The 24,569-nt window shown below is 35.5% G+C and overlaps 1 protein-coding gene and 1 long non-coding RNA gene across 5 annotated transcripts in view; one reads left to right on the top strand and one right to left on the bottom strand.

The window, feature by feature from the left end:
• The window catches only part of ZNF385B (zinc finger protein 385B), a 369,869-nt gene that overhangs the window by 197,746 nt on the left and 147,554 nt on the right, over nucleotides 1-24,569 (top strand). The window lies entirely within an intron of this gene.
• The window catches only part of LOC129061693 (uncharacterized), an 83,978-nt gene continuing 71,106 nt past the window's right edge, over nucleotides 11,698-24,569 (bottom strand). The window contains exon 4 of the long non-coding RNA XR_008528211.1: nucleotides 11,698-13,549. This is a non-coding gene — a long non-coding RNA (uncharacterized LOC129061693). The remainder of the gene's footprint in view (nucleotides 13,550-24,569) is intronic.

Here is a 24,569-nt window from a genome sequence, read left to right as displayed (position 1 = left end):
ATCTAAATGCTAAAATGATTTCTGGTTTAAAATATGTTAGACTTCCATATGTTGTTAAATAGCTATGATGTGAAAGGGCTCATTCTATATGATTATTCATTAATATTTAAAATATATGGAAATGCTCAGATTCTCAGTTTTAAAATTAGTCTCCAATAATAGGACATTGAAAAGGCAAAATATTCGTATGCTGCATATTTTAGTAATACTCACAATTATATCTTATGCAATATAAGATCTTTTAAAATACATCCTTTGCATAAATTGGTCTTAATAGAAATCTGTCAACACTTTTCAGAGAAGATCCAATATGGGAAGTTTTCTCACTGTGTAGAAGGGCATAATTAAATAAGAATTTCATTGAAAGCAACATAAACACTTTTAAATGTTTCATTGATAAAATACTTCTTTTACTCTTAAATTAGTATTGCGAAACACTATATTGTGGCTGATTTTTATGTCTTGGATTATTTACTTGAAAAACAAACATTTTCCTAATAGAATATGTCATAAGTGCACAATGAGTTGAGGAATTTTCCAGTTAATAAAGACTAAACAACCATTAGAAATCTCCAGGAAATTTAGTGAAAACATATTTTATTGCAATGGTTATACTTTGACCAGTTGTACATATTATTTCCCATGTAAGATCAATCTTAGCTTTTATTGGAGTTATTCATAAAATCACTATTTAGGGATATTTGGTAACCCATTTGGGATATAATAAACATAACTATGTTAGTAGTTTAAGAGAAAAATTATATTTTTACTTTATTTTAAATATGCTTAAATAATTTAAATATTAGGTTGATCTACATAGAGAAAACCCATAATTCGTGATATATTTTTGGGTCACTTTTTGCTGCAATTTAAAGCTTATTTATTATTCTACTTGGTAATGGTGTACTGTTTTAAAGAAAATACTGGTCTAGTAATTAGGAGCTCCAAATTTAGGTCCCAAATCATCAACACTACTTCTAACCATTGAGTTACCTCCTCTTTAAAATGATTTCTTAAGAGTTTTACTTTATTTTTGCTATTTCACTTCTGCCTTCTCAGTTTTCATTGTCTTGTCATGTTGTAGACACTATACATACGTATAAATTTTAATCAAGGACCATTTTTTCGCTTGGGAGCTCCCTTCAGATCATAAGGCTCAGGGTCACTGTTGAGGAATGAGTGATGTAAGTAATTTGTAACAGGGGTCCTGGCCTCTGGCAAGTGCAGTTGTGTGCAGAAGCCACGATTTCGTTTATTATTTACCAAGGTCCTGATACACATGCATGTGTTTTACAACCTTCAAAGTCAGAAAATTCTGACAAATACCCATTTTAAAGACATTTACTTTAAAAAGCAATCCTTCAGTTGAAATCATCTACACAGTAGCTTCTCACAAGCAACATCTCAAGATGTTACGTACCATATCTATTACCTCTACCTTCTCATTTGCCCAAGATTTCTTCATTTGATTGGAAATTAAAAGTTTGTAGACTTGAGTCTTTCCATTTATTTCACAAAGATAATCTTCCTGTGGCTGAGGTGGCCAAGCATGATGACAGGAGTTTGAATTCCTCTTCCTTTAGTTCTGAGTGGTTTTAGGAAAATCACCCATCCTTCGCACTTATTATCTCTGCGAATGAAGATACAAATATTTATCTCATAAGGTTGCTGTAAGGATTAAATAGGGAATATTTATAAACATCAACTGGTACTTGAACATTTAAGTTGGTGATCAGTAAACAGTAGAAAATTATTGCTGCTGTATTATTAAAATATCATCTGTTGATTTCTTTGGATTCGTCATACACTCCAGGATTGCAGACATTATGTGAGTTTTATGAAGTTATTTACTCCCGTGTTCCAATAAGATGAGTGAATTATTTTCCTGTGTGAATTTAGAGTCAACCAGAGCTAACTCTAAATTATAGTTGTGAGCTATAATTACTTCAATGGTTAAGACCATTTTGGCCTCTGGGAATGAAAAGTTATATTTTACAGAGCATGTGAAAGAAGTATTTGTGAATTCATCTCTGTCTTCTATTCATACCTGGGTTAAAATGAGCCACGGTGTCGAGCAGTTTCTTTGGAACATTACATAAACTTACTTGTTCTTGGCCACGTAGCAGTTGGGAATATGCAAACAGGTCTGAAAGGAACCAAACAGCAAATTCTTCACAGGCAGGAAACCTAATATTTACACATTAATCAATAGGGTGATGTTCACTAAGGTGGCTTATGACTAAGGTTTGTTGTTCGTCATGATTGAGAGCTAGCATCTTAAAAGACTGACTTCGCATTCGCATGTTCAACAAGACTAGACTGAAGCACAGTTGTGACCCAGGCATTTCATCTGCAGAGGCCCTCTGTTTTCTCCTTCCCTCCACTCCAGCAGGAAGAACCCTCACATTCGCTTTCTTTCCCTATCAAACTGGCTTTTCAATCTTCTATTCACACTAAGTTATAAATAGCTTATAGTGGTTCAACATTTTCTATGTACTTGCATTTTATAACACTGAAAAACTTAAAGCTAAAAGCCTGAAGCCCCAATCCCATGTAATTTTAATGAATAGCCAGTGGGTTGAGAGGTTTGGGAGTAACAAAGAAAAACAGCTACATCCTCCAGACTATGTATTCTCATTGCTCCCCAAGGGGCAAAATTCATTCTAGGGGGCAAAAAAATCCCCTAATATTTTTAATGTATAGAGCACAGATACACTTATAATACATAAGCAGACATAGGGTGTATCTGTAGTATTAAAATTTAATGGGGGATAATTAAGGAAAAAATATCCAAAGGACCCCTCAGCGAGGCCATAATGAAAAAAAAAAGGTTAAGAAACACTGCTCTAGACCTAAGGACTCTAGAAAAGTCCCAAAGACTCTAGAAACCCGTGGAGTGTGAACTTTTACTGGATTGTTTCTGTTTTCAGTATGAAGTAACTTATGTCTGACTTAGTACTTATATTTGAAACCAGTATTTATGTCCTAATAAGTTAAATATTATCATTTGTTATACCTTTTACTCTTTTTAGTTATGAGAAAATAGAGACTTGAGAACAAGATGTACTTAGGTTTGAATTTTACCTCCCTCTCTTATTTGTTCTGTGACCCTTGGCAAATGATTCACCCTCTTTAAGCTTCAGTTTCCTTGTCTTTAGTTTACTTGGGGATCATAATGTTCACATTGTAGAATTCCTGTATTGTAAGAATTAATTAAAATAATATACATGAAACCTTCTGCACATTGCCTAGTACATGATAAATGCATACCAGTTAGTTACTATAATTCTGTGTTGTACCTTTTATGTCAATTTACTATCTTTTAAAATTATAGAAAAAGAGATTTAAATTTAGAAGACAAAAGCATTTTTGTCCATAAAATATAAAAGTCTCTGGAACACATATAAGTACTATCTTTAAAAACAAACACTTCTGGTTTTCCTTTAAACTAGTAACCACAGGTGACATAAATAAAAAATGTAATGAAATCTAAATTAAAATTTTTTTTAACTTTGATGCAGTCCTCTGCTAAATTAGACTTTTTAGCATGTCTAAATGCTAATATAGTATATTGGACATAGAATGATTAATTGTTTTGGCCATTCTATTGAAATATGTTTTCTTTAAATACTACATTGGACGTACCAGCTGTAAAGTCATTGTTTTACTTACACTAGTGTAATAAGAATTCACTATTATTTGAAATTTATGTCTGTTTGTGACATCACTTTTGCCTAGAATGTTATCATTTCTTTTCTCTGATAGATGATATCTGCTTTTAGATATTCACCAATTTGCAAGGAATTTTAGGCCAGAGAAACTAATTGAAAGGAAATAGTGAGGCTCAGCAAGTATTTCAAAATGGAGAATTCATGTGGAATTGGGTAAATTTTACTCTCGATACAAATCTGTGGAAGATTTTGTTTCCTTGAAAGGAGCATTTATAATTCATATTCATTCTCATTCTCTCATTCTCTCTCCCCCAAGCGATTGTTCTATTTTGTGTCTTTTGTGATATGCTATTAAAACTCTAACCTCCCAATTTCATTCCCAGATTAATTTGCTTGCTTTGTAAGATTAAGACTCACCTCTACAGATGAAAACCCAATGGAGAAGGAGCAGTGCTTTCATTATAAGGATTGTGATGTGGCAAAATAGAATAAACAAGCAACTCTGAAATGCATGATATACTCTCCCTGCCTTTTTAGCTTATCTTCTTTTTGGTAATTTATCTCATCAACAATATTTCTACTTTGGTATAATATAAAAATCCTTTAATAATGAATAACTATGAAGTAGTGTTCTCAGTTCTATAATCGGGTTTTGTAATTCTGGGTTTGACAGCAGAAAATAAAAGTTTCAGGAACAGAGTTAAAAGTGCTATAGGTAGGGAATTCAGAAAACACCAATGATACAGTTATTTAAGGGTCTTCCTAGCTTTTAAGGGAGCTGAGAGAACAGAATTTCACAAGGTAGACAAACATAACATTTCAAAAGCATATGATATATCAAAGAGCCTCATTTGTAATAAAATATATTGGCTCAGATTCTGTTTCTATATGCTTTAAAAATCATACTCCAAGAGGATTTTGGAATGAGTTTTGACTTTAAAAAACCATTAACCTGTGAAGTTGAATTAAGAATACATATATGCTTAATGACACCCTAGAAGTTCTGGTGCACAAAGATATCCTTTACTTCACATAGAATTGAAGTTTCTCAAATCCACTTACTGCCATTCTAGTGGAAAAAACAGAGTTTTTCAGAATAATATGAGACACATATCTTAGCAGAGTTGTTGAGATTTATAAAATATCCCCTCTGAGGACTGACAAGTGAAATAATTTCCCCAAACTTGAAATGTAAAGGTGTTCATCACTAAGAGGTTAGAATGATCTTCACGTAGTTGGATCCACAGTATTATGAGGAATTAAATGGTATTTTTCATCATCCTTATTTATTTCACTTAAGCCAGCCAAAGTGATTTAACGAAGATGTCCCACCTAGGAAAGTTGGAATTAGGACCCAATCTAATACTTCTTTCCATTCATTCCCTAAGTTTCCCTCTCTTCCAGGTAGGGTGGGCAAAAGCCCTTGCCCAGGTGATAGGCTCCTGCCCACCTGTGCTGGAAGTTCGTGTAATGCCCCCTACTCCATCTCTTAATAGTATTTGCTTCTCTTAGTCACCAAATACAAGTTATTTCTCTGTAAATGACTAGAAAATTAGTCAAGCCAGATCCATGACCTTTCTCTGTTGAAATTGTTTTTGCCTCCTCTCACCCACATGCATTTCTGTTTCTTCCCATAAAAATTTTTAAAAATAATTTGGAGAAGCATTGCTAATTATTTTTCATTTTTTTAGAAAGATTAAAATGGCCTTGGCTGAGGTGGGTAAGGCACTGGCCAGCCTGGACTTGTTTACTAGTTGAGGTATTCCTGAAATGAGAAACACTTGTCAGTGTTGGTCATATATATGTTATCTTTTTCTTTTCCATGTTAACCATTCCCTTGAGCTTGTCATGCTATTTTCATGTGGTTGGAGTAAATAGAGATAGTTTATTTTGATAAATGACTTCTGCCTAATATATTGGTTCTAAGTATATACAAAGGAAGGAAGATCCAAGTGTATTCTATGTTGTATCAATCAAAGAGTTCTGATTCAACAAAGAAAACATAATCAGCTGGGATTTTCAAAGAGAATTTAACAGTGGACCTGTTTGCAGAGGTGTGGTAAGGTTTAGGGGAGTCAACAATACATGTCAAGGTTCTTACTGACCAACCGTAGGCTCCCCTATTCTTGAAGGAGAATGGGAGGTAATGGAGTTGTCTAAGTTTGGTAAGAGCTGAAACTGGAAGCCAAAAGGGAGACTACTCAATAAGAGCTGTTATCACAGAAAGATGCTACTGTCAGGTTACAGGCAAGGAGGGAGGCTGAAAGAAATACTCCAACTTCTCTCCTCTTCGAATACAGAATAGGCAAAGAGTAGAGAAAGGATTTGGGAGCAGAGAGCAACCAGCATATATGGTCAGCTGAGCTCATTTTCAAACATCTTCCTCACTCAGTATTTAATTTGAACAATAATTGATGGAAGCATTCCTTTAGTGCATTGTAGTCTTGTGTGTACTCTTTATTATTCTAGAGATTGATTGGTTTTCAAATTTTAATTCGGGATCCTTAATGCAAAGGTTAATTGTTGTGCTATGCAGTGGTTGTGCGCATGGTCTAGTGAGAGAGTGAGATCTGTTTGCTCTTAAAAGAAATGGTCCCAACTTGTGCTTTGCATTTTTGACTGTACTTTTTTACAGCCTACTGGTGACATCAGCTGGCATGTGTTACAGCTGTCCATGTTTACAGCAACTCTAGTTCCCAGTTCTGAATTCAACTATTTTCATTCCTCTATGAATTTAGAAGAGACTATAGTTACTTGTCCAACACATTTTTATTGATCATCCATTATGCTCAATAAAGGCCCAAGCATCTCAAGGTGAGCAAAGCAGAAAAGGCTTCTACCCTTACAAAGTTTATGACTCCTTTTTTTTCTAAACTAAGTCTTGGAGACCTCAGAGACTCTCTTAAGAATCTTTAATCTTCTGATGCTTTTTGGAGGAGGGGAGGCACTTGTCCTGGTGCTTTGCTTAATTCTGGACTGTTAAGGTTACCAAATAAATAGGCAAGGTATTTGGTATTGTGTTTAGTATCATTAATTTATTCATAAAGTGATTTCTGAGCACCTACTATATGCTAGTATGTGTAGCAATTGAGAAATTAATAAAATATCTTCATATTCAGGATACTATTCATCGAATTGGGAAGCAGATATGCAAATAACTCCAATGGCAGGTTGTCAAGAGCTATGGGACTAGCAAATGATTCCATTGTTTTGGATGAGGCTGACTATGAGATTTGTGGTAATAACCATAATGCTCAATTTTCTGGCTGCTCTGCTCAGGCGAGCAGCTTAAAGACTCACTGTTAGCAATGTGTGCTTTTATTAAATAGGAATCCCGTAAGTACTCACTTGTAAAACAGCGTTTCCCAGAATCCATTGGCACAAACTGTTCAGCTCTTTGAAATACACATGAAACAGTTCCAAGCACAGTGGTAACACTGTTTTGGGATAAACCACATGACTCTGAATTAAGGGACTCAATAAAGTTATGGTTTTATAGCTCATTGAACATGTACATTATACTGTTAGTGTAGATCTGTATTCTGGAAAAATACTCATTGAAACTGTTAGAATGGTGAAACCACATAATCGTGAAAAAGTTGTCCTAATAGTGGCTGGCGTTGTTTATGTATCATAACAGTTGTAACTATGAACTCCATACTATTTAGGAGGTCATAGGTCTTGTCATGTTTGCAAATCTACACCTTGCAATGCTTTAGATAGGTGTTAGCTCATCCTTTAACACATTGAAAAGGAAACTGAACAAGCCTGTTTTTAATCTAAGACTCAAACCCTTTCCTGGCAGTCCAGTTTTGGCATGCCCAATGAGGCTTTACCCATTTTTCTAAATAATAGGAAGAAATACTCCTGTAGAACATATTTTTCATTTTTCTGACTCTTGTTTCCTTCCTTCCTTCCTTCCTTCCTTCCTTCCTTCCTTCCTTCCTTCCTTCCTTCCTTCCTTCCTTCCTTCCTTCCTTCCTTCCAGAAGAGTTGTTCCTGGTAAAGGAAATGGAAGCTAATAGTAATAATATTCCCCAAGGAGGATAATCCTTTTTAGGTGTAAGAGAATATTCACAGTGATGGAGTTCAGACCTTAGCGCCTACTTCGACACCAGCCCATACATGTGGTACCATGCTGATGGTTTAGCCCTCAGAGGTGTAGGAGATCTCTAAAAAGCAACAGTCACATCTTCCTTGATTAACTTGTAGATAACATTTGGAGGCCTCATTCTAAAAAGTCTTAGTCTCAGGGACTGTCTTTCTGGGATTTTGTTTTTGTATTTATTTATTTATTTATTTATGTATTTGTGGTGAAAGAGGTTGAATGGTTTATGAATGGTTAATGAAGTGTGTCCATGAGGCTGGAAAAGAGTATAAATTTATGTTTATACTGTATGTTAACTTATATTTTAAAATCATATGCTCAGTGTAATTTTTTAATCCTCCAGACACATTTTTAGGTAAAATACTTCTAAATATAAAACAATGTGTACAAATATTAATCTAAAGTATCACAAATATTTTCTCAGTGTTTCCAGATTAACCATTAACTATATTACTTTACATTTAGAGATCCTTCACCTGGAAATAATTATTGAACGTATTATTTTAAAATGTAACTTACATACTATTTAAAAATAAGTTTTCTCTACAAATATGAAATGTACACTTGAAACTGATATAATGTTATATGTCAGTTATATTTCAATAATAATATTTATTCCATGTTAGTTTCCTAATTTTCAGACAACTTATATTATTTGACTGTTTGCCAGGTTATCCTCTAATGGTAAAAAGTCTTGGGACAAAACATGCATTCTGAAGATATTAAAGTCAAAATTATTTAAAGGAATCTAAATGTCTCTTCTACATTATTCATTTAATTTATGTCTTTGTGTATCCTTGAGTGATACCAATGGCAAAGGTGAAGCAATAAGCATTGTTTCCAAATGTTTACCTTTTGATTCTGAAAATTATTATGCTGCTCTTTTGCCCTGATCACTTCTAACCTATATCAGGGCATGACTGTATCAATTGTCTAGTGGATTTAATGCCTTTTAGCTGTCTAGTATGACAGAGAATGGTTTAGCTATCATTCAGACAAGTCTTGTGCTGTGACACTTTGATTCAAAGAAAATTTGTAATGTTATTTAGGTAGCCACAAAAGACTTTTTTGTATTTTGGTTTCTCACCTCCTTACATTATCAATTTGCTTTTCTTCTACTTCTTGTAAAGACAATGAATTATCCACTATGTATGGAATAAATGTGAGTTATTTATGTAGGGCACAGTGCACTCTCAAATGACAGCTTATTGCAGCATTCCTCTTTCAACAACAAAACCCCACAGCCTACGCACCAACCTCAGCCATGAAAAGATCATATCATCCTTTCAACATTTAGCAATATCTATTACCTTCATTTGTCTTCAAATATTCCTTATCTTGAAAATGTACATCACCTCTCATACATACCTATTTTTTGTGATTCCCCCAAATATATAATATAAACCCTATTTATCAAGCAAAAATTGTCCATAGACCAGTTTTCCTTTTCATACTTCAAACATGCTTTCTACTATACCATATTACATATACACAATCTTTAGAAGTCAAATCTCTCACTCTACTTCTTTAGTGTTCTAGAAAATTCAGAGAGATACTTTGAGTGTGGTCAGTTTTCTCTGGGGAATGTTACAGACTATAGTAGAAGTTCACAGCTGTTCAGTGTTCTAGTCTCAGATAAAAGGTGATGTGGGAGGTTTGTACTGCTGGGCCCCTGGATGATTTTATGTCACCCTGACCCGGAGGGCAGGCAGTCTTTTTCTGTCTAACAGTCAAAGCTGTGACTGTTAGGAAAAAAATTTGTACAAAATTTTAATCCCTAAAGCTTTTCTGCTCCTAGATCCAGATTACCTCTTTGCTCATATCTATTATTAAATATTAAATAATATGTTAAATAGTATATTCATTTATCAAATAGCTCTTTGAAATCTTCTCCACAAAGGAAGACATCCTTGGCCATTCTAAACAAACTCAGTACCACATGCCTAATAACCTAATTGTAATCTGTTTATCTGTGACATTTAAACAAGGAGCATATTTTTGTAATATACTTGAAAGTTATTATTTGAATTTAAAATATTGGAGTATATTTTATTACACCTGATACAGTGTCAGATCTACGGGCTCAAAGGTTTTAGGGCATCCCAGGGAGCAAGTCAGGGAGGTTTATTTTGGGGCCCTGGCTGAGAACTCAGACTATCAGCAGGAGTTCATTTATCCATGCATTTATTCCCTGGTTATTTATTGATCACCTCTCGTGCTCAACATACTGTTAAGTATGTAATAAGATTCAGAGTTGGATATGATGACTGGCTTATGTTTTTAAAAAATCACCTTGGCAGAGCTGTGGAGGATGGAGTACAGGGTGGAGAGACATAGGCAGGGGAAGCGGACAGAAAATATTGCAGTATCCAGGGGAAGATGCTGACGAGACGCGAGGGCAGTGGGACAGAACAGAGGGAACTCATCAGACCCAATGTGGTGGTTAAGCCTCCACGGGTTTTATCCCTTTAATAATCAAATGCAAACCTTTCATCTTCTCCACAGAGACAAAAATGCACATGGGTGTGTGTATATAAAAACAGTTGCATTGGGCCCATCTTCATGGTTCTCTTCAGAAAGGTGGGGCACAGGTCTAGGGCCCTACAATTTGTCCCTTGAAATTATAACCTAATGTACAGTTGCAAACAAAAGTTATCTTTCATTAAAAAATAAACAACTGGTAGACATCATCAGCGCCTCAGAAATGAAACTATAAATGTACCTTAGGCTATAGAAAGAGATTTAGAGAAGTATGTCCTCTTTCATTTGTTTCGCCTCCAGGAAAAAACTAACTGCTTGGGAAAGAAGTGATATCAAATTGGCAATAGCTAGGCTGATTTAAAAAATTAGGATTTTTTTTTCAGGCTAGGAAAAAAAAGGAGTATGATTGAAGACCTTAAAATTTTGTAGCATATGAATAGGACAAAACATAAGAGAAAACCTTCAGAATTCTAAAGAGGCAAATAAAATATAATAAATAAAAAGAATCACTTTTTCATGTGGTAGTCACATCATAGAAATCATTGCCATGGTACGTGGTACACACCTCTAAACTAAAACGATTCAAACAGGATTTCAGAAAGTTCATGTTTAATAGAGCTATAGTAAAAGTTAAGAGAAAATACATCGTTTGAGGAATAAAATGCATTCATAATTTTTAAACTAGAAGTTAATGAATTTGAACAAAATCATCCATGAGTTTGACCTAAGGTGGTGGCCATCACACCATTTTGTTCACAAATGAAAAATAAAAACTCAAATTCAAATCAAGCTAACAATAAAATGTTATTTAAAATTTTTTCTAGTTCTATCTTTTTCTGCAAAAATTGCAATTTACCAATTGCAATACCAAATAGGACCTCCTGAATTTACTTGGTCAATTCAGTGCTCACCCTAAGCTCTTTCAGAGAGAGAGTTGTCTAAACTTACACCATCTCCATAGCAATATGTTCTCTCCACTTTTTCAATGTGCAGATCATTATTTTCAAATTGAACCTCCTATCTGTAATTGTAATTTACTTTTTTATTCTGATCAATTTCAAACCATATCAAATTGCAGAAATAACTCAAGGAACACCCATACACCCCCCTCAACTAACTTTACTAAATATTATTTTTTCTGTATTTGCATTAGCTCTCCTACTCTCTAAAGTATATAAAGTATTAATTTTTTACATATTTGTGTTCATTTATAGATCATTAATATACACTCATGCTGTAGTACTTGAGAATTATTGCAGAATTCAAGACACTTCTCCCCTAAATACTTCAGGATGGATATTCGAAGAACCAGAATTATTTTCTGCAAAATACCAAGGAGTACTGATAGAGCGCGATTGATAAGGATACTGTTATATAACAAGTACTGTACTCATATATCCCCATTGTCCCAACAACATCATTTATAGTCACTTTCTTATTTTTTTCAAACCGAGATCGAGGTCGGCATTAACTACACTCTGTTAGTTGTCATCTCTGTTTAGTTTCCTTTAAATTTGATGAGTTTCCAGCTTTTTTAAAAAATAGTGGTGTTCTCCATAATGTTGATATTTTCGAAAAGTTCAGTGTAGTTGTTTTTCAAAATGTCCTTCATTTTAGATTTGTTTGACTGTTTCCTCATGATTAAATTGAGATTAAGCATTTTGGGCAGGACATCTACATAAGTAAAGCTTTGTCCTTCCCAGTGTCCTTCTAAGGAAACATAGGTTGTAAATGTGTTCTCTTACTGGTGATGTTAAGAAAAAGGTACTATCTGCATGATTTTTCTAGTGTAAAGCAAAATTTTTCCCTTATAAGTTCAAATATAATCCGCATATAAATAGGACAATGATGCCTTGAGACTGTGTGGTTTTCCTGTCCCCTGACTTTTTGCCTGGTGGTTTTAGTATACATTGATGATTACATCTGAATTGGTTATTATTATGTGGTTGTAAAAGTATGGTTTTCTATTTCTATCATTACTTTTACATTTATTAGTTGATTTGCTTTGTGTTTCCTTCTCCTCCCTCTCCCCTTAAAAAATTTTAGAATCTCTATGTATTTATGAATACACTTTTCAATTCAATGTTATTACAGTCTCTTTCTTTCATTATCTACTTGATGCCACAGTTGTACCAAATGTGACCAGTGGAAGCCTTTCATAGTTGGTTTCTGTTTCTTTGTGATGTGTCCTCACCAGTGTGTGCACGTTCTCTATAGCACATCCAGATACTTCAGGCTTAACTCGTAATTTTCTGTCCCTGGAGGCCTTGTTTTAAAACCCAGATCTGGACACTAGGTTTGCTCAACGCTGCCAGAGTGTCATCTTTTCTAGGCCTTTTCAGTGAATAATAAAAAATACACACATACACATACACCTACATATACATATGCATGTACCTATGTGTGTACAGTATGGTTAGAGCTATATAATAGAATACCTCAGTGCTGCTACCATCAATTTCATTCGAGCATCATTCTTTCCTCCTACCACTCCATATTTGGATTTCTCTTCTCTCAAGTTAGAATCCTCATGCTTCACAATATCAGTCAATTTACAGGGTAAGGCAAGAGTTGGTTTACAGTTGTAAGTATGGGAAACACAAAGCTTTTTCTTGTATTATAATTTATTATTGTATTACTTTCCATATGAATAACTGTAAACCTACTTTTGTTCCACCCTGTATTTACTTAATTCCTCAGTCCTACGATATACACAAAATAGTTTTAGACCTACCACACCAATACTGCTACCAAGAACAAATTCACTGTGTCAGGTTCAAGATTTCCTACAATTCTTTTTGTCTTTAGAATATATGTCCCTGTATAGTCAGAATATTTGTGAAGAACAGCTACCATGTGGATTTTTTCCCTTTTATTATCAGCTTGGCATAGCTTTGCTTTTTTAAAAATATAATTGGTTGAAGAATTTATTTTCCAATGTTAATTTAATTTTGAGTATGCAAAAACTGTTTTTAACTGCTAAAAATCTCAATGTTACATTACTAACAATATGCCAAATTCAGTGTCATCATAATATGCAAGATCTGTTTAGAAATTAAAGGAGGGAAAACATAAATATTTTTCCTCGGCCCCAGCCAGTGTGACTCAGTTGGTTTGGTTGGACATCATCCCACAAACTGAAAAGTCCCCAGTTGATTCCTGGTCAAGAGACATGCCTGGGTTGGAGGTTCTGGCTCCAGTAGGTGTGTATATGGAAGGCAACCAGTTGGTGTTTGTCTTTCACATAGATGTTACTCTCCTTCTCTTTCTGCATCCTTGTCCCCTCTCTCTAAAAAATAAAATTAAATAAAAAATAAAATTAAAACAAATTTTTTCCTTGTACTAATAAAGATTTAAATTTTTATTACTACTCCAAGTTCAGGATCAAGGAAAGTTTTTTCAAGCATCCTAACACTGCAAGGCAGTGTAGAGCAGGATATAACAAATTGTCAATGGAATTAGATTGCCTAAGGTTAAACCCTGCTCCCCACTCCACCTACAAGTTACAACCAGGTCCAGTTTGTTATTTTTTTACCCTCTTGTCTTCCTCATGTGTGAACTCTGGATACTGCAAAGTTTAACATAAACTTAACATAACTATTCATCAGGCACTGAGCTCAGTGCCTGATGAATAGTAAGTGCACCATGAATATTACCTGTGATTTTGGGCGGCGCTGGTGGTGATGCCGGTGGTTTTAACAGTACATTCTGGATATCCAGAGTTCCTAATTTTAAATACTTATTTTTTTTAGTAACAGGGCTTTGTGTGTGTGGGGCAGGGGGTAAGGGGGATTGTTTTTGTTTTGTATTTTATTTTTTTCTCTTAGTATTGTTGATATACAAGGAAAAGTTATGGCTTAGCTGGAAGTTCTTGCATCAGGAATGACCTTGTCCTTGTTTTGAAGTAACTGAAAAATAAAAATAAAAATTCCTCCCATAAAACCCTGTCACTGCTGCTGGTCTCAGGGCTGGCTGTCCATCGGGACGCCAAGCATGACGGCTGCTGTAATCACCAGGGCATCTTCCCGAGATCTCCAGGCTGAAACTAGGTAGGAACGTCTGTATTGTATCTAATAATAGCTCTGGAAATTTTCCTGAAATGCTTGCCGGCACCTCCCAGGCCTGACAGGCACAGCACACTGTAACAAATAGTATGCTGTTCTTATTCTTGCTAGTGAGTATGTGACAGTGCTAACCAAAATGCTAGCTAGAAATATTTGCTACGACTTTTTAAAGTTTTCATTCGTACCCTTGACTGGCTTCTGCCAAGAGTGGCTAGATATATTTATATAGACATCCTGTATTTTAATTCACAACTTCTTATAAACTATGAATTCATAGAAACTATTGATTTCAGCAGTGAAGGGTTTGGACAGGAGAAAAATTATATGTGATACTATTACCCTTTCATTACCTATAGGAATTGCTTTCAAGACAGTGCACAATCATGATGCCTTTGCGTTCAGGTAGAGGGTTTGATGAAGAACAGGCGATGGGCATGGGAAGCTCTGACTTCTGTCTGTGTGCACTGAAGTCACCTGAGGATGGGGCCGGAGCCAAAGCATATATACATGTTCCAGGGACTGGGAAGCTGTTCCTGACAGAAAGGTTAAAGTGGGTGAGAAAAGACTGAGCAGGGAGGTCATGATTTTCTCTTGCAACAGAGACTTACTCTGAGTTCAATGGAGCTTAAATTAAAGGGCCCTCCACTTGCATGGGCCCTTCCAAGGCCTTGGGAGGGTCTGACCAGTGTGTTCGGGTATGTTTTTGTAATATTTGCTGAAGTAAGGTATTTTAACCATGACTGGTAAAAAGCACTGTTTCCTCCTATTCCAACTTTCCCTCCGTCTCACTTTTCCTCACTTTGAGTGGGATTAGATGTAGCTTTGGGCATAGAGGACAAAGGGTTGGAGATGTATTTACTCTGAGTTTAGTGGGCTCTGCAATGGCTTCTATGTATAAATAAGTTATTGCCAAGCATCCCAGAGAGGGAAAGACTTCCGAGTCTTTTTGAATACTCAGCTGACTCACCAAGTAGGACCATAGACCATGCTGTGTTATGAATGTGTCCTACAGTAACCAACCCTGGAAGGAGATAGGCAGCAAGAGAGAAAAGCAATTGAAATATACAGAACCAGAAGCTAATCTGTGTGAAATTCCTTTCAGTCACCAGACATGTAAACTTGTAACTGGATGATTTAGTTCTAATTGATCTCTAGTCACAAGTTGCCTATCAAAAATATACTAGATGATATAGTGGTGTGTAGAGTTATAAATGCATCATACATTTTTTTCCTTTTTAAACAGAAATTGCTTAAAATAGAACTTACCAAAATTGCCAAATAAGAAACAAACCATAGTAAACCTACAGGTATAAGTATATTTGTGTATTAAGTCACAAGTTTTTAAGCACTGCAACTTGCAAAAATTAAAGGGCACTCTGGTCAACCCTTCCTAAAGGAAAGACTGAGCTATCTTTCCGATCTTTCTATAGAATAATGTCACAAAACCATTATTATATGAAAAGTGATCAAAGAGAAGGCAACCAAAAATGTAGGAATATATTAATAAAAATATATTCTTATGTTTTCTGATTTCTACTGTATTTTCATTTCTACTTTTTCTACATTTGTAATTTACAGTGATTTTTTTTCACCCTACATAAATTTTCACTTTCTTGTCTAATGCTGTATTTGTAAGTAGTTTCATTTTCTAAAAGTCAGCTTCCTCCCAAATATTTAGACTCCAGGTCCCACAAAATCTGGATCTGCCCAATCCTCTAATAACATATAAGGCTTGTGCACAGTGTAGTCTTGTAGATAGTCACTCATTCATATGCTTGAGGTAATCAATGAGTTATGTTACAGTAAAGATTATATTATATACATTTAACCTGATAGATTTTGTAACAAGATGGCAACTTTTGCTCTAAGAAATAAAATTTCAGAAGCTGGTTGGCAGTTCTTTGTACCTCATCTGTATTTTGAGTGTGTTCCGAGTATTCTGGTTAAGAATCTCTCCTGGGTGAGACAAATTAGTTTAAATGGTAGAAAGAACCACTTTCCGCAATAAGAAATGAGGGTCTTCAGAAAAATGTCTACCTCTAGAACGGGGGCAGGAAATGTACAAGAGCCTGGAATATACTAGAAAGCAAAGAAGGTGTCAAAAATCACTGTGTCAAAAAGATGCATGAGTCAATTTGAAAGAACTATTGAAACACATAAAGTGTATTAAAATCTATTATTGCAAAATGATAGGAAAAATAAAAACCAAAAACCTCTTTGACCACTTTTGAAGGATATAAGGGCATAAATTCATTCTAAAAAATTGGTTGAGAAAGATAAAGAAATAAACATTTATTATACCTTTCCTGAAAAACTGTAACTTACGTTAACCAAATAGTTGATAAGAAAAATGTCTGCTTTATAAAAAATATTCCAGCTAATAAATACAGGAGGAGTGAGAGGCCTAAGCCATCACTCTTTTGCAGCTGTTGCTGACACACTGAATCTAGGAAATTACCACTGATGCTTCCCAAACCATTTGGTGAAAAGTTGATGTGGGGTCTTTTTAAGAGGTGCGTTAGACTGGGAACACCAAAGCCCACTAATTACAAAAATGGAGACAATAGATGTTATATACCTTCTAATGTGATGCAGTAGCGGTGCACAATCCCACCCATGATGTACACTGGTCTAAAAGTAGAACATGCATCTGTTCTAACCTGTATGTCTGTCAATTTTTTAAAAATACAGAAGATAGGGAAATATGATACCTGGAATCCAATCAGCAAAATCCATAATATAAAATATTCTATAGGACAAATGACTCAATTTCTTCTGGTAATAAATGGCATGGAGAAAATAGGTAGGGAGACTATAAAAATTAAATTGAAATATTAAGATAAATTAATATTTAAGAGACATTTTATCCAAATGTACTATGTGGGTTCGGATTCTTGATTTGAACAAAGCAACTTTGTAAAAGACGGCTTTGAGGAAAGTGGGAAAAGTTGAATATGGACAGAGCATTAGATGATATTAAGAAATTACTGATAATTTTAAAGTATGATAATGGTATTATAATGTGTTAGAATGATTTTATCTCTGAGAGATGCAAAATGATATATAGTACTTACAAATAAAATGAATTAATTTCTGATATTTGTTTAAAATAACCTGGGAAGAAAAAATTGGGGAGTGCAATGAAATAAGGTTAGCATATGTTAATAATAGTTATTAAATTTGGCTGATGGGAACACAGGGATCATTATGTTATTGCAACTACTTTTAGATAACTCTAAAGTTTTTCTTAATGGTAGGCAAAGTACACAGAGAGTAAATGTGAGGAGCACATCCTGAGAGATTTTATACCTTTACTACTCTTGTTACTATTTGTTTTTGAAAATGAAAAGGAATTGACCATCAGAAACATCCAATCATGGCATCTGTGAAATATTAAGTACGAATGTTATTTATAGGTAGTGGTGTGCTGGTAAATGACTCGCTTTGTAATGCTTGCCTATTTGCACAGTATAAATACTCCACGATGGCTGATTCCAACCTATTGATGTGACATTATTGAATGCGGAGTTGGGGAGAGATGGGCCCCGTCAGCTCTTGCGAGCCTGTCCAGCCAGCTGCAGCCCACTGCTGGGAGGGGTAACAGACACACATTAGTTTTTGGAGTCAGGCTCCTGGTAAGATCCCAGCTCTAATGTGCACTCCATGTCCTTGACCAATTTACTTAGTTTTTCTGAGCCTTAGTTAGTAAAGTGAAGATAATCATTCCTACTATTGTACCTTAAGAGGTAAGAATTAAATGAGATCATACATGTAATGGACCTTCTAGGTTCCAATTACATAACGAGTGATCCTTCATGCTAACATCCTTTCTTCAAGTTAAAAATAGAAAAGAGAACTCTTGGTTTGGGGTAGTTTCACAGTTTTCAAAGAAAAGAATGAAGCTGATCATCCTTTTAGAGGGCTTCCTGCCTAGAGTTTCTATAATTAGTTAAAATTGTAGGTTTCAGACACAGTCACAAATCTGCCAGAAGCTCCCCAAGCTCTCATTGGCGGGCTATTAATAGGTAGGCTGGGAAGTGATATGAATGTGGCTATAATGGAACTATCCATTAAAGGTAGGGTTTCCATCCAATGTGATCTGGCACTGCAAATACACGGTAAGAATTAAGTACTATCTTAGAGATGACCTGGTAAAACACCTGTAACTTACGTAATCTTCCCCTAGGGAATGTTAAGACCCAGATGAAATGTATAACCCTAAAGATTATGTTGGCAAATTGGAAGTGTTTCCATTCACAATTTCAATTTTTATTTGAGCAGAGTTATTAATAATAGTAGTGTTTTATTTTCTGTATTTTTTAAGTTGGGTGATTAAGTATGTTGTCAGTTAATGTAAAGGGTTTTTTTCTTTTTTCCCCCTGACCGATGTAGTGTTTTCTGTGTAGAAACCTAAAATTGAAGTCATCGCTAATCAGTCAGTGATGCAGTTTTCAGAACTAGTGAATTGTACGCATACATAAAAATATTTTTAAAGTTCATTGTAACCAGGGCTGGAGAGCAGCTGAATTATAAATTAAGCCCATATTTAGAATCTGGAGACACTAATACTAAAGGCATTTAAAATTTGATTTACATGTGTAGGTTGATGTGTTCCTACTGGGAATACAACTTGGGAGTGTATTTTCCCCTCTAAGGGAGAGTTCCATGAATCATAACTCTACATGTTTTGAATTTCTGAGCAAATAAGTAGGAGACAAGAAGCAATATGCACTATCACACATCTGAAGTTGGCCCAATTGCCTTTGATTTTAAAAGAGTAGTTTTCCTTCAGAAAATGAAACCATTTACCTTTCAGCGATTTAAAACTTACTGTTTCCTTAAAACAGTGCTATCTATACTACATTTAATTTAGTGGGTCATAATAAGAATGTTTTAAGAAATGAAATGGAGCAAAGTAGAATGTGTCACTCATAAAAAGAATCGATAATGTTCTGTGAAACATATTCAGTTGTGTGTGTGTACATTCTAAGTTGTGAAGTAAAATTTATTTGTCACTGACCCATTGAAACCTGTATAATTTTGTTAACCAGTGTCACCCCAATAAATTCAACAAAAAGGAAAAAATAAAATACATAAGAATTTTAAGATGCTTTAAAATGTGCAATTAAAAAGTCCATGAAAAGAAAACAACTGCCCTTTTTGCGGTACATAATCAAAATGATATCTGGATTAAGCAATCTTCTTGGAATGTTGTTATTTTAAACAAATTAATCCTGAATTTATTTTTTTATTTATTATTTTATTGTTCAAGTACAGTTGTCTCCATTTTCCCACCACCACTTAATCCTGGATTTAAAGGGGAATCAGGGAAGCTGTGAGCCTGCACAAGGCTCACAGGGAAAGAAGAGATCATTAGGAGAGGGGATTGCACTCTTAAGAAGATGTGGTTGTAGAGATACACCTTCTGTCTGTTTTCATTTCTTTCTTTCTTAAGCAGGAAGAATACTATTTGACCTTGGCCTATCAATACACACATATGTATGCATGTGTGTGGGTATACATACATATAATATATATTATAGTATAGTGTATTTATTATATTTTTATGTACCAGCCTTATTATCTCAATTAAATTTCAATAGTTTGGGGGTCGGAAACTTTGCTTTAGGCTCTTTTAAGTATGAGCTTACTAAGCAGTCACTGTTAATAGTGACAATGACTAAAGTTCACCCTAGCATGCTGTTTGACCACATTTATTCATATGGTTGTATATTTATTCATATTCCACCTCCCACAAATAATTTATCACAGCTTATGGCATGAATAAATAAGAAATATGGCTGAATTATAAATAAAAAATCATAATGTATATAAACATGCACATATCTAAATATATATTTATATACACATACACACACTCTTACATATCATGAAGATAAGTAAAGTCAGAGGAAGAAATATAACCAGGCAATAACTTTCTTCCTAGTTCTTTCTTTGAGCCCCACTCTTAGACCTACACTTCTCAATAGACAAAGAAATAGCCACAGAACCACTCGCTGGTAATGGATTTTATTTCTGTCACTTCTGACATCAAATTCATCTGGTTGTCGGTGCTTACATTTTAAATGGAACAATTGAAAATGAATCTAAACGTTTGGGAGTTTAGCATGGGTCTGCCTTCCGAGGGCTCCCAGGGAAGCCTTAATGGTGGTGGTAACACACAAACAGGCCCGTGGAGGCCCCCGCGGTTTGAGCGCGTCCCTTCTCCTGGCGCGCTGCCGGCCACGCCAGCCCTTACACAGTGGCTGCTGCTCCTCCAGCGTGCAGGCCAGCCTTCTCTCTGCCTCCTGCTGGCTGACAATGCTAGTCACAGGGAATCATGCCAGACCACACTCTGGTGTGGCAGTTATACAAACGGGGACATGGAAAGATTATCTAACTAGTTGTGATTAAAAATTCTTATAGGTAGCTTAAAATGATGCAGAGTTCTGAAAATGCAGAATAAGAACCCAAGTAACTCCTGCAAGATTCTAAAATACAGAGTTGGAACAAAAATAGCTTCCTTAAATCTTCCTTGGAGGATGCCCTCCTAAGCCATGCTAGCCTAAACTTAGAAATTACAGTTTATTTTTAACTTTGGTACTTCACTGAGTTATTTCAAGGAGGTTTTCATAGGCATTTGCCGGTGCCATTATATGCCACAAAGTATATACTGCAAAAGGTTGGATTTTGTCTGCATGTCCTTGAAGATAAATCCAGGACACTCCATGGGCTCATTGTTTATACCAGCGCAAGCTAGGCTGAAAGATGGCAGGGCAATGATGCATCCGATGGTGATGACCCTGAACAAGTTCCAGGGGTGGGCTATTATGGTACATTTTTATTAATTGTTGCCCATCTTGAGATCTGATTAATTCCTATCTATGGGTCTTTGAGCCCTCACCAATTTGCATAAGTGCTCAGAACCATGCTAATTTTTTCATTTTATTTCAGCATATTTTGTGTTAAGAGAAAAAAGCATTCGATTTTTAATAAGCAAATATTGGCTCAACTGATGAACTGTAACTTGTAGCTAGAAAGTAGCTTAGTGTAACAGTGGAGAAGCAAAAAAAAAAAAATCCTGATAATTTAGTGGCTTCAGTTTTTCTCATATATAATTTTATAGTTTCTATGAGATCCAGAGAGGCTAAACTCACATCATTTTGTCAAATTAAGAGTAACATTTATGATAAAACAAGTCTTCCTAACATTTTCATCAGTGGCCTGAAAAGAAATGGTAGGTTCTCATTTTATTTCCAAATGATTTTTGGATTTTTCAGGTCACAATGAAAGGTGAAATGGAGGGTATAAATGGGAGGTGAACCATTGTCTCCAAAACACAATCCCAGATGGGAAACTGAGGAGCAAAACTCCATGTGGGGCTCTGTTCCGTGGCCACCCTTTCTCCTAGACTGAGAGAGGGCTCCATCCCTCTTCCTTGGAGGGAAGTGAAGGCAGGCAGATGGGGAGAGAGGGCACTGCCCGTGGTGCCATGAAACCAGCTGTCACTGCTTGGGAGAGCCAATTATGTGCACCTCTTCCTGAACTTACATTTAAGCAACATGTTAATAGCTTAGTATCAGCCATGGTGGGAGTATTTCCACAGTAGAAATTGGCAGTGCTACAAATCAGGGCTCCCCTCCCTCAGAGTAGGTTGTTAACATTTATTAGCATTCCACTGGTGACCTGCAGTTGAAAGGAACATTGTGCATCACAGCTTTACCATTATTATCACTTCCTGATTCTGACTTGTCAGTGTAGGTGAAATTTCTTAACACCTTGACTGTAGTCTGCCTTGTCCAAACCTTTATGTACTACAGATACATAAAGTTGGAATATGTTCTCTATTTAAAAGTTATTCAGGATGCATTTGTTTCCTGTGTAATATCACCTTGTTACATTTCTCAGTACAGTGTTTATCTTTTCACCTTTCCCCTCTTTCTTTATCCATTCTCTATTATCCTGTCTTGATTTCTTAATCATTGACATCTTATGTAGAAATATTCATATGCATCCTGCCTGGGTAGTATGATCCAAAGCATCAAAGAGTATATAGACTCAATTCAGCAAACACTAATTGATTATCTCCTTTGCCTAAGACTTTGTGCCATGGAAAATAAGACACAGTACTGAGTCTCAAGCAACTAAAATCTAGGGAAAAAATTAGGCATGTACACAATTTAGGCTATTGTAGAACATAATGTGAAAGATGATATTAGAAAAAGTACAGAAAAATGCAAGCTGGATCACAGAGACTAGAGATTATTTCTGAGTGCAGAAATTAGAGAAGTCTTTATGGAAATGCAGCCATCTCAAGTAAGACTTTAAAAATTGGAATACATACTATAACTCAACGCTATATTTATATAGTTTTTATGACTAGATGGCTGTAAAGTTCACATTAAAAATAGTTTGTGAGTTAATTCAAACAGAGTGAAGAAAAAGTAGGTTAACAGTTTTGAGTACATGAAACAGAGTTTATTCTTGTATTATTATTTATTAATTATTGTATTGTTTTCGATACAAACAACTGTAAACTTGCTTTTGCCCCACCACGAATTGTTTACAGATCTGCCGAAATTAGGTTATCATGACGGGAGTCAGGAAAACTTAACAAAAATAAGATTTTAGTGTCATAAATGTATGGAATTACTAGATTCAGAGATGCCCATGCAAATGAGGCATTCTGCTCATCTCTGTGCCCTCCATAGATTATAATCAGAGCACCATTTATAGAGGGTATTGAATAAAAGCTTCCAATTACTAAGGACTATTTATGTGCCAAGCATTTCTACATTTATAATATCAATAACAAAAACCAACAGCATAAGGAAATGATTTTATTCAAGCAATTGCAGTAGGGAGAGTACTCCAGATCCAAAGATCAGAGTGTGTCTCTACAGGGTGAGGGAATTTCCATTTGGGATTGTGCGACCAGGGGAAATCTCAGTCAGGTGAATAGGACATGTCTGCCTCTGTGTCTAGCTAATTTCAAGGGGAAAGAAGTCCTAATCCTAGCTAATCATTCATGGGACACAGAACAGGAAGTTGACTGTCAATATCTGAACCTCGCTATCAGATATACATTTTTTTTTAATTTTTAAATCAGAAACCGACATTCAGAAAGGATGAAAGACTTGGCAAGGGCACAGAGTAAGTAAATAACCCAACTGGAGTCCCATGTCATCATACCGTTCTGGCTCCAAATTTCTTGATTGTGCCATAGTATTTCTTTTTTGCTGAATGAATGCTTCATTTGTAATTTTTAAGGTTAATGGAACTTTCACTGAGTTCTATATTCATTTTTTCATACACATTACCTAGTTTGGAGAGAATAGCCTTCAAGGAAGCAAGTTGAAATGTTTAGAATTGACAGAAATCTGTTCAGAGGCTAGTGTACAATAAGGGTGTGACTTCTTCCCAGTAAATAAACTTATCTTTCAAGTGAATGAGTAGAGAAAGATTTGGCTTTGTATTCTAGTGTCTTAATATTCAGTGATTGTTCTTGCCATCAATCAATAAGGTATCATTGCTGCTTTTTCACCTCTGCTCTGTAGAGTGGTAGAGGTTTTAGGAGGTCCTGGGAGAGCCTCGCAGAGGCACTTGGCTGGATGCGGGCGCAGAACAGAAATCAGACAGAGCTTGGTTACCCAGCTTCTGCCAAAGTGTTTAGGTATGCATATTGAACATCAAATTTTTTTTAAAAAAGGGGGTCATTAAAGGTAATAAAATGGTGACCTCCGCTGATCCAGTAGAATAAATCCTTTCCATAAAACAAATGCTGACTACAGTTTGCCCCTAGAAGCCTGTGAGCCCCTGAGTGTATTGGCTGTTGCCATCTTCGTGAGGCCCTTGCTGTGCTTTTGACAGTCACAGTGATGCACTGCGAACACGCACCTGAAATGTTCACCTGCACAGCAGGGCGCTTTGACCTGGCGGGCCCGGATCTTTGGCATCTATTCCACTCTCAAATTATTGTGGTAATTAATGAGAGTGAGGAGATAATTTGTGGTTGAGTTTTGCCCTAAGGCCCAGGAATCCAGTTATTTTTTTTTTAAATTATGTTTTACCTTTATAATACTGTATTAGTAAACAGACCAGGTGCTGTTTTATACTAGCTGTGTAATATATTCTCGGAACATTGAAGCAAAAATTAAACGTAAAACAAAAGCAACTGCCCTCCTCCTTTGCTACCTTCCTGAGCATGGTAATTGTGTCTATTCCAAGTGCAGTGGAAGCACGAGC

The sequence above is a fragment of the Pteronotus mesoamericanus genome, unplaced genomic scaffold (genome assembly GCF_021234165.1).
Source record: "Pteronotus mesoamericanus isolate MK-2021 breed Mesoamerican mustached bat unplaced genomic scaffold, CSHL_Meso_final scaffold_651, whole genome shotgun sequence".
NCBI classification, from domain to species: Eukaryota; Metazoa; Chordata; class Mammalia; order Chiroptera; family Mormoopidae; genus Pteronotus; species Pteronotus mesoamericanus.
This window is presented reverse-complemented; position numbering and strand designations above follow the sequence as displayed.